This window comes from Rhinoderma darwinii, chromosome 7, assembly GCF_050947455.1.
Source record: "Rhinoderma darwinii isolate aRhiDar2 chromosome 7, aRhiDar2.hap1, whole genome shotgun sequence".
In the NCBI taxonomy this organism is placed as follows: Eukaryota; Metazoa; Chordata; class Amphibia; order Anura; family Rhinodermatidae; genus Rhinoderma; species Rhinoderma darwinii.
Window position 1 is genome coordinate 5,367,392 of NC_134693.1, and position 15,159 is coordinate 5,382,550.

The 15,159-nt window shown below is 45.0% G+C and overlaps 1 protein-coding gene across 16 annotated transcripts in view; it reads right to left on the reverse strand.

Annotated features, from left to right (window-relative positions):
• The window catches only part of PTPRF (protein tyrosine phosphatase receptor type F), a 717,955-nt gene that overhangs the window by 246,915 nt on the left and 455,881 nt on the right, over positions 1–15,159 (reverse strand). For all 16 annotated transcript variants that reach the window (XM_075832637.1, XM_075832636.1, XM_075832645.1 and 13 more), the window contains one exon: positions 2,321–2,467. The gene's annotated coding sequence lies outside the window, so the exon portion shown is untranslated. The remainder of the gene's footprint in view (positions 1–2,320; positions 2,468–15,159) is intronic.

The following is a 15,159-nucleotide window of genomic DNA, read 5'->3' on the forward strand; positions in this document are numbered from 1 at the left end:
ATCTAGCAGGAGGTAGCAGAAGATCTAGCAGGAGGTAGCAGAGGATGTAGCAGAGGATGTAGCAGGAGGTAACAGAGGATGTAGCAGGAGGTAGCATAGGATGTAGCAGGAGGAAGCAGAGGATGTAGCAGAGGATGTAGCAGGAGGTAACAGAGGATGTAGCAGGAGGTAACAGAGGATGTAGCAGGAGGTAGCAGAGGATGTAGCAGAGGATGTAGCAGGAGGTAACAGAGGATGTAGCAGGAGGTAACAGAGGATGTAGCAGGAGGTAACCGAGGATGTAGCAGGAGGTAGCAGAGGATGTAGCAGGAGGTAGCAGAGGATGTAGCAGGAGGTAGCAGAGGATGTAGCAGGAGGTAACAGAGGATGTAGCAGGAGGTAGCAGAGGATGTAGCAGGAGGTAGCAGAGGATGTAGCAGGAGGTAGCAGAGGATGTAGCAGGAGGTAGCAGAGGATGTAGCAGGAGGTAGCAGAAGATCTAGCAGAGGGTCTAGCAGGAGGTAGCAGAGGGTCTAGCAGGAGGTAGCAGAGGATCTAGCAGGAGGTAGCAGAGGATATAGCAGGAGGTAGCAGAGGATCTAGCAGGAGGTAGCAGAGGATCTAGCAGGAGGTAGCAGAAGATCTAGCAGGAGGTAGCAGAGGATCTAGCAGGAGGTAGCAGAGGATCTAGCAGAGGATATAGCAGGAGGTAGCAGAGGATGTAGCAGGAGGTAGCAGAGGATGTAGCAGGAGGTAGCAGAGGATGTAGCAGGAGGTAGCCGAGGATGTAGCAGGAGGTAGCAGAAGATCTAGCAGAGGGTCTAGCAGGAGGTAGCAGAGGCTCTAGCAGGAGGTAGCAGAGGCTCTAGCAGGAGGTAGCAGAGGCTCTAGCAGGAGGTAGCAGAGGCTCTAGCAGGAGGTAGCAGAGGCTCTAGCAGGAGGTAGCAGAGGCTCTAGCAGGAGGTAGCAGAGGATGGAGCAGGAGGTAGCAGAGGATGTAGCAGGAGGTAGCAGAGGATGTAGCAGGAGATAGCAGGAGGTAGCAGAGGATGTAGCAGGAGGTAACAGAGGATGTAGCAGGAGGTAACAGAGGATGTAGAAGGAGGTAACAGAGGATGTAGCAGGAGGTAACAGAGGATGTAGCAGGAGGTAGCAGAGGATGTAGCAGGAGGTAGCAGAGGATGTAGCAGGAGGTAGCAGAGGATGTAGCAGGAGGTAGCAGAAGATCTAGCAGAGGATCTAGCAGGAGGTAGCAGAGGATCTAGCAGGAGGTAGCAGAGGATCTAGCAGGAGGTAGCAGAGGATCTAGCAGGAGGTAGCAGAGGATCTAGCAGGAGGTAGCAGAGGATCTAGCAGGAGGTAGCAGAGGATCTAGCAGGAGGTAGCAGAGGATCTAGCAGGAGGTAGCAGAGGATGTAGCAGGAGGTAGCAGAGGATCTAGCAGGAGGTAGCAGAGGATCTAGCAGGAGGTAGCAGAGGATCTAGCAGGAGGTAGCAGAGGATCTAGCAGGAGGTAGCAGAGGATCTAGCAGGAGGTAGCAGAGGATCTAGCAGGAGGTAGCAGAGGATCTAGCAGGAGGTAGCAGAGGATCTAGCAGGAGGCTTCGTTCACATCTGCGTCGGGACTACGTTCTGATGTTCCATCAAAGCTTTCAGTCAGGGGAAGCATGAACGGAACACTGACTGAAACGAAAACCATAGGTTTCCGTTTTCATCACCATTGATTTCAATGGTGACGGATCCATTGCAAATGGTTTCCGTTTGCCTCAGTTGTGCAAGGGTTCCGTCGTTTTGACGGAATTACTACCGTAGTCGACTGCGCTATTCATTCCGTCAAAACGACGAAAACGGAAACCATTTGCATCAGATCCGTCACCGTTGAAATCAATGGTGATGAAAACGGAAACCTATGGTTTTAGTTTGTTTCAGTCAGTGTTCCGTTCCAACGGAAAGCTCTGACGGAACGTCGGAACGGAGCTCTGACGCAGATGTGAACGAAGCCTTAGTATGATATTTCGGGCTACAAGCTGTACCTGAGCCTCTTAGAAAAAGGTCCCATGGCAAATATCTGGTCTAGAAAAGCAGAGTCACCCAGCTTTTGCTGCATGGTAAATCTGCCTGTATGGGCTCAAATACCTCCCCTGTACATATTACTACACAGGTAAGCAGATTTGCCATTCAGGTTCCCTGCGTTAGATATATTTTCCACCATATCGTCACCCAACTTTCCCAGAAACAGATGCAACAGTAACGAAGGAAAAGCTGAATGGAATATTTAACAAGCGAACGACATTTCTTTCGTTCGTAATTGTGTATAAACCCGCAGGACAATGACACTGACCTGTGAGAGAGCAGGATACCAGGAAACCCAATGACATGAAGGTCCTCCGCACTTTCTCTCGGGGGTTATGTGTTTTCCTCCACTCATCAGAAGAAAGTTATCGCAGCGGAATCCATTGTTTCAACACGGCGCTGTGTCTTTGATTTTCTATTTGTAAAAATAAAAAATGGAAACTGATATAATAAAGCATGTAATAAAGGATTAGTAATTGTGATATAAAGAATCAAGTCCTAACCGGGGACCGGTCGTAAGTCGTTGTGCGGCTGCTTTATAACATCTGTATTATGGACGTAACACCTGGACTCCCCGCGGTTCTACTGAATTAAATTTAGATCCCACAGAACCCTATGGTCATCTAGTTTTGGTCAGAAAAACCAAGGGATAATATGCGGAGACGGGAAAAAAACCACATATGCTGTCCATATAGAAGGGCTTTTCTTATTACACAGTCTAATTGGGGTTAGTACAGAAAATTCCTTAAGGCTGGATTCACATAGTAAGGTTTGATGCAGTTTTTTTTAAGCCAGAGCCAGAAGTGGATACAAGAGAGGACAATGATCAGTCTTTCCTTCATACTTTTTCTTCTTTTTGGACCCACTCCTGGCTTTGGCTTAAAAAACTGCAAAATGGTCACAAAAACTGCCATTGTGATTCCAGCGTCGGGCTTCTGTTCGGGGGAACCGATGAACGGAAACCATAGCTTAGGTTTACGTTATCATTGATTTAAATGGTAATGCTTCTGTTGCAGTTGGTTTTCATTTGTTTCTGTTTCATAAAGTTTTGTTTTTCTTCACAGAAACAATAGCGTACTCAACCACTCTATTGTTTCCCTGAAAAAACGGAAACCTAAACGGAATGGAAACAAACGGAAACTAACTGCAACAGAAACATTACCAATTAAATCAATGGTAATTCAAACGGAAGCTATGGGTTTCGTTCATCCGTTCCTCTGACGGAAAGGTCTAATGAAAAAGATGAACGGAAGCCCGACGCTGATGTGAACAGGCCCTTAAACGGGTTTTCCATTCTTGGACATTTGTGGCATATCCACAGAATAGGCTATTATCCGATAGATGTGGGACCCGCACCTATCTCTAGAAGGGACCCGCACCAATCTCTAGAAAGGGGGAATTTTACCCCCATCCTACCTCCTGCCGCTGGTCCCCAGCCACTGTCTGATGCGGTGTTCAGAAACAGCCGAGCTCGATGAGCTTTGCTATTTCTGTAACTCTCATAGAAGTGAATAAGAGTTGCTGAAACAGAGTAGCACGGTGAGGTCGGCTGTTTCTGTATTCCGATCACCTCGTTAGTCAGCGGCCAGAGAGCAGTGAGGGCAAGAGGGGTAGGATGGGGGTCAGGGAGCCCGTTTTAGAGATAGGTTCCGGGTCTCAGAGTTGGGACCCACATCTATCGGACATTTATGGCATATCCTGTGGATATGTCATAAATGCCCAAGATGGGAAATCCCCTATAATCCGGTATACATAAAAGCCCTTTTACAGGGGCCAATGATCGGACAACGAGCGCTCGTATGTCGGCTGATCATATCTTTTATGCCGCCATAAAAATGGTCATTTGTCTGCAGAACATCTCCTGACAATATGCAAACTGTAAGGGGACAAAAAATTGTATTAAAAATAGTTTGTCTCCATATAGCCACGATCATGGCTCCATGTAAATGGAGCAATTGAGTGCCGATCGACATGCTATTCTCATGGATAGGCGCTAGATACCTCCCCATGTAAAAACCCCTTTAGTCCAGAATTCTGATCAATTTTGTAAAACCATCCGCAGCAGACGACTAAACAGAGAACCAACTATAAGACTCCTCCGATTACATGAACGTCACAAAAGCAGCACATTTAAATGTTAAAGTTCCTTTTTGAGGTTATATTACATTATACAAATTAACGATCATGCGTTCCCATACATTCCAATCATTGTTCTGTTTCAATAGAGCAGACAAGCGATAATGGAAATGCTGTAATGTCGATCGGCGCTCGTTGGACAGGCAGCAAAGCCGTGTAAAAGGACCTTTATTGCTGGATTATTGTTTTTTTTTAGAAAACCATAGAAAACTTTGAATGTTTCTAAAGCATAGTCAACGTATGTGAAAGTGATTAGAATATGTTCGTATAATGAAAAGTTCTGCAACTTTCTGATATACGTTGTGTTTCAATTCCACAAGATCTATGCTTGCTGCCAGTGAATGAAAACATTCTTAGTTACATGCAGAGGTTTACATTAGGACTGGTGAATGCTGGATACATGTATGATAGAGTCTTGTATGAGGAAGGGGGCTGTGCTGAAGACAGACATGTGGTAAGCATGATGTGTAGTAAAACAAGACGTGTATTTACTTGTCCCTGATAATCTGTGAAGGAATGTGCGAGTAAAACCATTCTGCGGCCACATTTCCAGGGCCCTTGTGTACACTGCATCCAGCGATCTCCTCTGGGAGGGTTGACGGTTGTAATTAACGCACACACAGAAATGTTGCTCAACAGGATTGTGTTTCCAGTTGTCTGGGACTAGACCGGCTTGTGTCTGGCTCCTGTGTGATGTCAGTGCCAGGTGTGCAGAATAATAAGAACTGGGGAGCAGCCAAATGTCCAGCACCTCCAGGCTGATCGCACAATAATACAAACTAACCATAATAAAATATTCATTAACGTCGCTGTTATTATATCCAGTGTCCAACGTCACCTACAGAGACGACTATAATGGGGTTGATGTCACATAATTATTCCCATCAGTGTTTATCACACGCACCATGGAGCTTCCTTGGTCTACAGAATTTTCTACTGATATCAAGTCCGAGAATTTCCCCGTGATACAACGCAAATATTCAATCTCAAAGGGAAAATCCAATAAAAACAGGAAGTTTCCCATTATAAATTATTTGTTAGGGAAACTCTCAGATTAATTGACTATTTTAATCTTATTTTTTTGCTAAACTCGGCCTAAAAATATATATCCAAGCTGCAGTTTTACAACAGAGGACGTGGCCAGTGGGTGACAACTCTGGGTCTCAGTCGTCATTGTCACTCGCAGTAGTTGTGCCGTAGTCTGCACAGTGTTATATGGCGTTCCTGTGGGTCTATATTACATTACAAAGTCATACTGGATATTCTCACGGTTGGAGAACCTGCTCTAATAATTCCATAACTAGTAATTCTGTAATATAATGTTATTTTGATCCTTTTTCAAGCAGGATTAGGACAGTGCGGATGTTCTCCAAAATTATCTTCGGCTTGATGAGCAGTGAAGCTTCGAAGAGAGAGGTCAAACTCCCTTGGCTGACCTGCAATATACCTGGAGACAGGGGCGTAGCTAAAGGCTCATGGGCCCCGATGCAAAAGTTCTTATTGGGCCCCCCCCCCTGCAAACTTCTCATGGCCGACGGTCCGCAGCTTTCAGTTGCATCGCTGGGTCTCCTAAGTGACCCAACAATGCAGCACTAGCAGCCGGGGCGTCACTAAGGACTTAAAATGTCAGGGGAAATAGCCCCAATACATATGTGTCCACCCAAAAAAAATGTGTGTATAGGAGACAGCATAGCATATCTATAGCACTACGACCCTATAAACTATGGATAGGATTAGATACAGTGGCTCAGCAGACAGTATCACACATGATAGGATTAGATACAGTGGCTGAGCAGACAGTATCACACATGATAGGATTAGATACAGTGGCTGAGCAGACAGTATCACACATGATAGGATTAGATACAGTGGCTCAGCAGACCGTATCACACGATAGGATTAGATACAGTGGCTGAGCAGACAGTATCACACATGATAGGATTAGATGCAGTGGCCCAGCAGACAGTATCACACATGATCGGATTAGATACACAGCTCCGCAGACAGTATCACACATGATAGGATTAGATATAGGGCCTAGCAGACAGTATCACACATGATAGGATTAGATACAGTGGCTCAGCAGACCGTATCACACATGATAGGATTAGATACAGTGGCTCAGCAGACAGTATCACACATGATAGGATTAGATACAGTGGCTCAGCAGACAGTATCACACATGATAGGATTAGATACAGTGGCTCAGCAGACAGTATCACACATGATAGGATTAGATACAGTGGCTCAGCAGACAGTATCACACATGATAGGATTAGATACAGTGGCTCAGCAGACAGTATCACACATGATAGGATTAGATACAGTGGCTCAGCAGACAGTATCACACATGATTGGATTAGATATAGGGCCCAGCAGACAGTATCACACATGATAGGATTAGATACAGGCCCTAGCAGACAGTATCACACATGATTGGATTAGATACAGGACTCAGCTCGCTGACATTGTGTCTCCAGCGCTGGACCCAGGAAAGCTAAGAATAATAATTTTGCTTCTTTATGTGTTACTGATTATTTTTGTGTGTTTGTGTTTTTTTACAGGTTCGGTTGTTGGACTTCGCATTCGAGGACTTCAATGACGGCGGTTTTTTATTCTCAATAAAATGTTTAATGAGGGTTGTATTTTTTTTTTTCAATAAAATATTTTTTTCTATGTGCTTGTATCTTTTTAAACTTTATTATCACCGCCTTAGTAATGGCCGCTGGCTAATTGACAACCACCATTACTAAGGCGGGGCTTAATGTTAGCCGGTGCAAAGGCCAACACTAACCCCCATTATTACCCCGGTACCCACCGCCACCAGGGGTACTGGGAAGAGCCGGGTACAAACCAGTACCCGACCATCTGTAGTGACGGGCAGGCACCGGGGTGGCCGCAGGCTGGTATTAGGCTGGGGAAGGCCAAAAACAGTGGCGCCTACCACCCTGGTAATGCTGCCTGCTGCTGCTATGTTGTATCTGGCTGGTTATGAAAATTGGGGGGGGACCCGACATCGTTCTTTCCAATTTTTTTTTTTTTTTTTTTTTAAATGACATGGGGTCCCCCCCATTTTTCATAACCAGCCAGATACAATAAAGCATTACCAGGGTGGGAAGGGCCACTGTTTTTGGCCTTTCCCCTCCTGATAATACCAGTCTGAGGCCACCCCAGTGGCCGACCATCACTACAGATGGTCAAGTACTGATGGTACCCGGCTCTTCCCAGCACCCCTGGTGGTGGTGGGTACCGGGGTAATAAAGGGGGTTAGTGTTAGCCTCTGCATCCGCTAACACTAAGCCCCGCCTTAGCAATGGATGCTGTCAATCAGCCGGCGGCCATTACTAAGGCGGCAGTAATATAGTTTTAAAAAAAACCACAAAGACATAGAAAAAATATTTTATTGAAATAAAAAAAAAACCCACACAACCCTCATTAACCATTTTATTGATAATAAAAAAAAAAAGCCGTCATCGAAATAGTCCTGGAATCCGGCGTAGTCCAACGACCGAACCTGTAAGAAAACATACAAAAAAAACGATTAGCAACACGTGTTAGGCTTAGATAAAGGGCCCATGTGTGATACTGTCTGTGGGACCCTGTATCTAAGCCTACCACAAGGTAGGGTTAGATACAGGGTCCAGCAGACAGTAATCTTATACAGTATAAGATTACTGTGTGCTGGGGCCCTGTATCTAAACCTACAGTGTGGTAGGCTTATATACAGGGCCCAGCAGACAGTATCACGCATGGGCCATTTATCTAAGCCTACCATGTGATTGGCTTAGATACAGGGCCCAGCAGACAGTATCACACAATCTGTGATCCTGTCTAATGGGCCCGCTAAGCCTGCTACATCGTAGGCTTAAAGGGGTTGTGCAGTCCCTAAACATTGATGGCCTATCCTCAGGATAGGCCATCAATAGCTGATGTGTCGGGGTCCGTCTCCCGGGACCCGCCAATCAGCTGTTTTGAAGGGGCCGCAGCACTCGTACGAGAGCTGCTTCCCTTTCATTTCACTACTCGCTCACACTGTGAATCGCCGACACCGATTCACAGTGTGAACGGAATGAAGGGGAAGCAGCTCTCGTACGAGTGCTGCGGCCCCTTCAAAACAGCTGATTGGCGGTTCCCGGGAGTCGGACTCCGCCAGTCAGGGCTACTAATCTTACCTTCCTCTTCAGCCGCGGCGGAAGTTCTGTCCTCTCGATGTTGTGCGCGGCGGCATAGCGCTGTGACGTCATGCGCTGCGCACAGCGCTTGACGTCAGGACCTCCGCTGCGATCCGGAACCAGGAAGGTAAGTAAAGTCTGTTACTATAGTAACAGGGGCCCGCGGCCCGAGTTACTATAGTAACTTTTTATTGATGGGGTGCGGAGGGCTGTGGGCCCCCCTGGCTTCGGGGCCCGGTCGCAATTGCGACCGCTGCGACCCCTATAGCTAGGCCAGTGGCCATCATTATGACACTCCGTTTTTGGATGTTTGTAAACAGAAAAGCACGTGGTGCTTTTCTGTTTTCATTCATACTTTTCACTGCTGTTGCGCTAATCACGCGCGTCCCACGGAAGTGCTTCCGTGTGGTGCGCGTGATTTTCACGCACCCATTGACTTCAATGGGTGCGTGATGCGCGAAATACGCACAAAGAACGGACATGTTGTGAGTTTTTCGCAGCGGATTGACGCTGCGTAAAAATCACGCACCTGTCTGCACGGCCCCATAGACTAACATAGGTCCGTGCGACGTGCATGAAAATCACGCGCGTTGCACGGACTAATATATCCCGTTCGTCTGAATAAGCCCTAAGCCTAATGTTTTTATGCATCTTGTACTACTTTTAAGCAATCTTCGAATTTGTGATATGAATGGTGTGGTTTGCTGCAAGTTTCATAATCGCGGCAAAACCGCGCCATTTTTGCCGCAATTACGAAAATCGCGGCAAAACCGCGCCATTTTTGCCGCAATTACGAAAATCGCAGCAAAACGCATGGTGAATTAAAAAACTTAACAAACCCTACAGGAGTTGGGGTCAGGAGAGACAAGTAAAGAAGAGACAATGGGGGATGCAGGGAGAGAGGGGGTTAAGGAAGCGCTCACCAGGACCTGAGAGGTGGACGTGCTTTCTCTTCTGCCGACTCTGCTGCTGCTATACTGTGGTAGAAGGACCTGATCGGTGGGCGTGGGTTCTGTTCCTCAAAGGCGAATCAGGTCACATGGGCATGACGTCATTAAAGGTCCTTTAGAAAACGGCATCTGTCCAGCTTTAATGCTGCTTATGCAGCGTTTTTACATAAGTAACCTCCCGAAAATGTGGTGGGGGGGCCGTGGGCCCCCCAGGCTTCGGGGCCCGGTCGCAATTGCGACCGCTGCGACCCCTATAGCTACGCCACTGCCTGGAGAGCTCGCACTTCTAAGAAAGCAGCTCCGAATAAGACTTATTAGGGAATTGTTATTTCATGAATTCCCTGCTGCATTATCACAGGTTGCATGAAGCGCAGACCCTGAGCACTCTATTTATATGTACTTCAGCTGCTATTAATGGTGCAAAGAGCAGCAATTGGCTTCCTGCTGGGCACTTATTGAATGTGCAAAGTCCAGCATGACACCAAAACCAGTGCTGCCCCCTGCTGCTGCCTGCATGTCAATAGGCGTCCACTGTCACTTTCTAGTGCAGTCATAAAAAATGCAAAATCATAAAAGAGCCAATGACATAAAAAACATAAAAAACATAAAAGAACATAAAAGTCAAGGATTTATGCTCTTCCTGCACTGCAGGTGCCCAACTTGTACAACAGAAAGAGGCTTAAAAAGTGTCAAAAGCGTGCAAAATTATAGTTTACCCATGTGAGGAAGCTCCTATAAAAAGAGCAGGATCCGTCTCGCTGGAGACGATGACACAACGTCTAATTGACTAAGAATATAAACGCACAAATTGCCTGGTTACCATGGATAAAAACTCAGACGGAAATATCCCGACCCCGATTAACCATCTGTACGAGGGTGAAGAGAGACCGACAGAAGAAACGAACAAAAGTAGATGGTCCAGCGCAGTCAAATTTTAAATAGAACGTAGTTCCAATTTTATTTGTATGATTTAAAACAAGATAGTTCTCGAATGTACGGGTGAACGCATGGATTAGGTGGCTACGCGTTTCAGACGTACACCACGTCCTTCTTCATGGTTTTTTTTCCATTTCCATTTTTTTCCATTTTTCTCACTGAAACAATAGCGCAGCACACAACAGCGGCAAACTGAATAAAAAATACCATTGAAATAATGGTATTGCAAAAGTAAACTATACTTTCAGTTTCTCTTTCCTCTGACGGAACAGATAAACGGAAAGCCGAAAGCAAGGCCAACGTGGATGCGAACAGGCCCTAAGACCTCCTTCACACACTTTCCCCGCTTTTTTCATTGCGTATTTAGGAAGCATTTTTTAATTTTAGAACATTTTGAATATGTGCATTTTCTGGAGTCTTCGGAACGCCAACAGGCTTTTTATGTAATGTTTTCTATATTTCACTCTAGACTTTAAAGTAACATCTGCAGCTTTTCTGACCTAAATAAAACCCAGAATAACTCAACCTAAGGCCTCATGCACACGACCGTAGCCATGTGCACGGCCGTGATTTTCGGGTCGGCCGGGGGCAGAGTGTCACCCGCGAGCCGCCCGCAAATCGCGGGCCGTGCACATGGCCGCGACCATTATTTGCTATGAGCCTGGAAACCACGGTCGTGTGCATGGCCCCATAGGAATGAATGGGGCCACAATTCTCCCGTGGATTTTCGGGAGAATTGCGGCCGCAAAAGCACGTTCGTGTGCATGGGGCCTAAATGACACGAAAAACACAGCAAAAAGCTCTGTGTGAATCCAGCTTAAGTGGATTTGGTGAGAGGTGTACACTGAACATACTGATGGTCACTCAGCTTTCCCAGAAACCAATATAACTAAACAATGGATAGAATTTTATTTACTACCTGACAGGAGAAAACACTTACTAGTGAAATTAGAGGGACACGTTTTCAGATTTACAAACCGTTATTGAGAAACTGTATCCGCAGGGGGCATTATTTGGATATTATTGGACACATTATTAAAGGCCCAGTTCACACGGAAACCGCGTCGGAATCCGCTCCAAAAACCGTCCGAAACCGCCTCCCATTGATTTCAATGGGAGGCGGAGGTTTTTTTTTCCCCGATCGGCTTTTAGCCGCTTGCGTGAACAAAAAGTTGCATGACCTTTCTTGCCACGGTTCCGCCTCTAACCTTCCATTGAAATCAATGGGAGGCAGGAAAAACTATTTTCGCTGCGTTTTTTTCTGCCTGCAAAATACTCGTGTGAACAGAGCCTTTGAGTTCCTCAATTGGCTTGTTGGGTATGGATCAAATTTACAAGCAGAAATATCTTTGCTAGGATGAGAACAAAAAATCTCCTATTCCCCGTATTGGGGAGACCCTCTAATCAGAGTTTAAATGTTATGATCACGACAATGACGGTAATGCAATGAAGAGCAATTCATATATAGAAAAGGTCAAAATTAAATGTAATCCATAGCACCATTAAAGGACGGGTGTCGCGGAATTTTTTTTTTTATATCAATTTGCTTTTAGTGTGTTATTAAAATACATTTTATTTATTTGTGTGTTTGTGTTTTACTTTTTTCTTTTTTCGAACTTTTACTTCTCTATGGGGGCTGCCATTTTTTTTTTCATCTCTGTATGTGTCGATTAACGGCACATACATCCCCATAGAGAATGCGAACGGGAGCCGTTCCATTCACTATGGTGTACGCCGTCTGTGTGGGAACGGCGCATGCGCCGCTCCCACACAGTCCAAATGGAAGGTCTTCGGCCGAGTGATATCCGGCGCCATTTTCATGTGGACCGGAAGCCGCGGCCGGACAGTAAGATTACTACTTCCGGTCGTGGCTTCCGGACATGTGTTCAGAAGCAAGGACTAGGAGCGGAGGGAGCGGCGGCAGCGGCAGGAGCAGGTAAGTTATGTTTGTGTATGTTCGTGTTATACTGTGTGATTACCACTGTATGTAAGCCTACTACACTGTGCATTCGCTCAAGACATGGCGGCACACAGTGTAGGAGGTTTGAACATTCAACCCCCTCTTTTCTCCTGGCACTAGCCAGGATAAAGGAGGGGGATTATTTGAGCACACTAGAGCGAGTGTGTCTTCTCCAATTTTGCAGCATAAAGCAATGAGGTTGCTTTACCACATGCCAATGCAGCAATTTTGGGAATTGCTCCATCTAGTGACCAGCACTGGGAAATGTTATAAATTAGAATCTAATTTATAATATTTCCTGACTTGTGAAAAAAATTAGAACAATGTCTAATCATTTATATACTAAATGTTTAACTAAAAAAAAATAAAAAAAATCTAGTGACACATTCCCTTTAACGAATAGAGATCTCTACATATAAACCTGGCCTGAGGCATCCAGCGTCTTGTCCAGGCAGCCATTGTTCGTGTACGTGTGTAATGTAATCACTGTTTTGTGTCGTTATTTGTAATCAGGATCTCGGGCTCAGGTTACTTGTAGTTTTCATATCGCTGCAGCTAAGGGCGTGCAAGCAACCAGCACGTCAGGCATGGGCGAGGCTCGAGATGACAAAGAAAACTGCCTGCAGTCTCTGAGAAAAAACAAAAAACAGTTTGTATGTAATATTCTACTTAAATCTCACGTTTGATAAACACTAGAGACACAAAGGAGCATACTAGCCAATAGTAAAAGAAAATAAACTTTATTGGACATATAGAAACATATATAAGAGATAAAAAGGTACAGAGCTGGACATGAAGACTCTGGATAATTACACTGTAGCACAGCTAACAAGACTCTCTCTATATTACGGATATTGGGTAGTGTACAACATATGAACTAGAGTGGATGGACTGATGCTATCATAATGCAAGTCAATTTACACCAACACTGTGGGACAGCAATATAGTAGCTATGCTCGTAACGGTAAGTGTCATGAAAACAGGTAATGTACGACCTACAAGCAACGCAACAATCTAGAAACAATACACAGACCATCAGTCATATAAGATAAATAAGTATGAGGACTGCAACCTAAATAGGCCAAAAGTCCAACCACTGATACGATAACTTACCCATAGTAGACGATAACTTAGAGAGTCAGGCTAGTGTGACTCTCTAAGTTATCGTCTATGGGTAAGTTATCGTATCAGTGGTTGGACTTTTGGCCTATTTAGGTTGCAGTCCTCATACTTATTTATCTTATATGACTGATGGTCTGTGTATTGTTTCTAGATTGTTGCGTTGCTTGTAGGTCGTACATTACCTGTTTTCATGACACTTACCGTTATGAACATAGCTACTATATTGCTGTCCCACAGTGTTGGTGTAAATTGACTTGCATTATGATAGCATCAGTCCATCCACTCTAGTTCATATGTTGTACACTACCCAATATCCGTAATATAGAGAGAGTCTTGTTAGCTGTGCTACAGTGTAATTATCCAGAGTCTTCATGTCCAGCTCTGTACCTTTTTATCTCTTATATATGTTTCTATATGTCCAATAAAGTTTATTTTCTTTTACTATTGGCTAGTATGCTCCTTTGTGTCTCTAGTGTTTATCATTATATATGGGAGTTGCCTCCTTTCTATACCAGGGTAGTATGCTATACCGTAAGCATCTAGCCCCACACGTGCTGTATGAGTTGTTTTGTTTATTTTTAAATCTCACGTTTGCACGCAAGGCTTCCCTCCCAGCCTGCGGCTCCATGTGAGTTCTCTCATCATACTCTGGTCTGGTCTTTTGGCTGAAAAGTGACCGCGGGCGAACTCAGGACTGCAAGAGGCATTGGTGATTCCAAAATTACCGGTCTTGTATTCACCGTCATATTCTCTATAGCTTGAAGCTCTTGGACCCTGATGCAGATCTGAAGCTATAATTCGGGCCTCCATGTTTCCACCAGTGATGTCACATATATACAGTGCATTCGGAAAGTCTCCAAACCCTTCCACTTTTTTCACATTTTATGTTATGTTGTGGCCTTGGGGAAAACACATTTTTTTTTTAATTTTAACACATCATTCTGGAGTCAATACCGCATAATAACAAAGTGAAAACAGAAATATTGCCAAATTTATTAAAATTGAAAAACTTTTGCATGGACATAAGTATTCAGACTCCTTGCTATGACACTTGAAACTTAGCACTGGGGGGCTTCCATTTTTCTAGATCATTTGTGAAATGTTTCTACACCTTGATTGGAGTCCACTGGTGGTAAATTAATTTGATTGGACATGATTTAGAAAGACACACCCCTGTCTATATAAGGTCTCACATCTGACAATGCATATCAGAGCAAAAACCAAGCCATGAGGAGGATAGAGCTGTCTGTACAGCTCAGAGACAGGATTGTGTGGAGGCACAGATCTGGAGAAGGGTACAAAAACTAATTCTGCTGCACTGAAAGCAGAGTGGCCTCCATAATTCTGAAATGGAAGAAGTTTGGAACAACCAGGACTCTTCCTAGATCTGCCCGCCCCACCAAACTAAGTAATCAGGGGAGAAGGGCATTGGTAAGAGAGGTGATCAAGAACCAATGGTCACTCAGGCTGAGCTCCAAAGATGCTGTGTGCAGATGGGAGAAACTTACGAAGGTCAATTATCACTGCAGCACTCCACCAATCTGGGCTTTATGGCAAAGTGGCCAGAAAGAAGCCTCTCCTAAGTAAGAGACACATGAAAGCCGTCCGGAGTTTACAAAAAAATCACCTAAAGGAGGAAACCTGATTCAGAGTGCTCTGGACCTCAGACTGGGCCGAAGGTTCACCTTCCAACAAAACAATGAACCTAAGCACACAGCCAAGACAACACAGGAGTGGCTTAGAGACAACTTTGTGAATGTACTTCAGTGGCCTGGCCAGAGCCCTGACTTGTACCCAATCCAACATCTCTGGAGAGACCTGAAAATGGCTG